Below are 2,393 nucleotides of genomic sequence, written 5' to 3'. Positions count from 1 at the left end.
AAGATCTAATAGATCAATAATCAAGATGGAAACTTTATTACCAGAATGGGTGACCACAAATGAATGTGTTCTGGATCTAAGTCCCCTTCCTTGAGCTCTTCAACCCCTTCCTTCTTCCACTTGCTCCAATGTGCACCAAAAGTCCCTTCACAAGGCAACAATCACTCAAACTCACCAATGGAGACTAGGGTTTCGATAAGGAATGCTCTGAGGGTGATGGAGGCTGAGATGGGGCTATAAGGACGTTTAAATAGGGTGCAAACCCTAAGGATTAGGGTTTCCTCCTGACTGGCCTACTCGTCGAGTCCAGGCGTGGACTCGCCGAGTAGATCACTTAAAGCCCGCGTCCAATTCGACATCTACTCGGCGAGTTAGGGCTACAACTCGCCGAGTAGCTCTTACAAAAAGAACCATTTAATCAAATTAAATACGTACCAGGAACGGGGCGTTACATTATGGTTTATATATGCAGGAATTACATGATACCGAAAAATAACATCTACACTTTCAGAATTAACATTTGTGTCTTATGAAGGTGACAGGTACAATTCATACAACACCTTAACAATCTGAATTGATTTTGATGAAGTCTCCATAGGTGAAGATGATTTTGAAAACTATAACTACAATGACGAGGATTTAAAGTTCCTTGAAATGATGACAAGGACAAATAGGTAAACTTTGATTCATTTATTGTTGATGAAATCCTTGATCTGTAACATGGAAAGCAATCATGTTTGTTTGATTTTGGTTGTATTTACTTTTTAACTTCGTATGTGAGAAGAAAGTCTAAACTCTAAAGCTCAGTTCACCCATGTGAACCAAAATCAAAGGTTTTTTTTTCAAGTGCACCGGCTTACATTGGTTAAATTGTTCCTGCATTGCTCCTAATTTGGTATATTTACTTGTACTTGTCTTTTTTCCTTCATTGTATACTCAAATATTTTTTCTTTATGTAATGAATACTCCTTTTTTCAAATTTAATTTCTTTTATATGTTTTTTAGGTGAATGGGTTCAAAACAGTGTCGACTTTGTAGCAACTTCCATTGGCAATCCTGCATCTTTCCCTCTTTCAACATGGTATTATCAAAGCTAATATTTGGAATTTTGTTCATATGTTTATCTATCCTTCAATGTTTCTTTTTTCTTAAACTTGTCTTTTGGTATTTTGTCTATGCTTCAACCTGGATTGCCTTTATAAAACCATCTAAAGTGTGAAATATGCTGACTCTGAAACACAAATCTTATCGGGAACAAGGATTTATTTTTTTATTTATATTTCAACCAAATATTCTAAACTCTACTTATGTACCTCCCAAAATGATAAAATGCTAAAAAAAAGATTTTGTGCCAAAAATAATATCAACACTTATACGCATGTTTCAAATCTATAGTTGTTAATAAAATTGATTTGGAATCTCATATAAGGTATATTTGTTACATGTACATAGTTGAATGTAGTTGAGCGTCGGAAATCATAACGATCAACGGCCAAGGAAATAGATGTACACTTTTACATTGGACGCACACACACCGGATTATACCAAAAAATCCACCCTTTACAAAAAAACCCACCACTTTATGATATCAAACTATCTGTTTTACTTCGATTTGTAATGTGATTATAAGAAATTTGAGAATTAGTCGAATTTGGTGATTTTATGTTGATCTGTCATATTTTGTTCTTAAGTTTAGAAGGTTAAAATCATATTTGCAATAACTAATTTCATATTTTTACATTAAATCTCTATTAACAACACATTTTAATGGCGTTAAGAGACCTTGACAGGAAGCAAAACTTCAATGGAAGTGAAATATGGCATTCTGCACACTCAAAGTTGTGGACACTCCAAAACTGAAAAAAAAATACCATTTATCATTTCCTACATATGTAAAAAAAAGTCGGACATCGTGTTTTTCTCATGTATATAAAGTATAAACTATTAAGAATGATATTTGGGGTATGTAATTAAACTATCAAATGTACATTGTTGTTATTATTATTATTATTATTATTATTATTATTATTATTATTATCATTATCATTGCATTTAGCCTATTTAGGTGCTAACCGCAATAACTATAAATGTACATCGCTTGGTTTTCCTTTTTTAAGCATTGTGTTGACGAAAAACAAACAATATAATTAGTATGCATATGTTGCATAATTTTTTTTATAAAAATTAATAATTTGAATACTTTTTTTCCTAAAAAATAAAGAAGATATCAATGCGAGACATTAAACATACAAAGATTTTTCAAAAAAAAATTACGTTGAATCCGAGCTCAAGTCATTCGAATCCTTGAAAACAAAGATTAATGCGAGGTCGTTTGGTTTATTCTAATCTCGCTGAAGGGGAGCGATACTACATTCATCTACTTTTATCACATA

The 2,393-nt window shown here is 32.4% G+C and overlaps 1 long non-coding RNA gene across 3 annotated transcripts; it reads left to right on the top strand.

Moving 5' to 3' along the window:
• The first annotated feature begins 539 nt into the window (after positions 1 to 539).
• On the top strand, positions 540 to 1,854 carry LOC145128324 (uncharacterized). Of its 3 annotated transcripts, none has more exons than XR_013716810.1 (4): positions 540 to 674; positions 782 to 895; positions 1,006 to 1,081; positions 1,791 to 1,854. It is a non-coding gene; the product is annotated as an uncharacterized LOC145128324 (long non-coding RNA). The 3 variants fall into 3 exon arrangements; XR_013716811.1 differs by having other exon boundaries at positions 785 to 895; positions 1,779 to 1,850; XR_013716809.1 differs by having other exon boundaries at positions 1,779 to 1,850.
• Positions 1,855 to 2,393: the final 539 nt, after the last annotated feature.

The sequence above is a fragment of the Lactuca virosa genome, chromosome 8, assembly GCF_052849685.1.
Source record: "Lactuca virosa cultivar CGN04683 chromosome 8, Lactuca_virosa_CGN04683_v6, whole genome shotgun sequence".
Lineage (NCBI taxonomy): Eukaryota > Viridiplantae > Streptophyta > Magnoliopsida > Asterales > Asteraceae > Lactuca > Lactuca virosa.
This window is presented reverse-complemented; position numbering and strand designations above follow the sequence as displayed.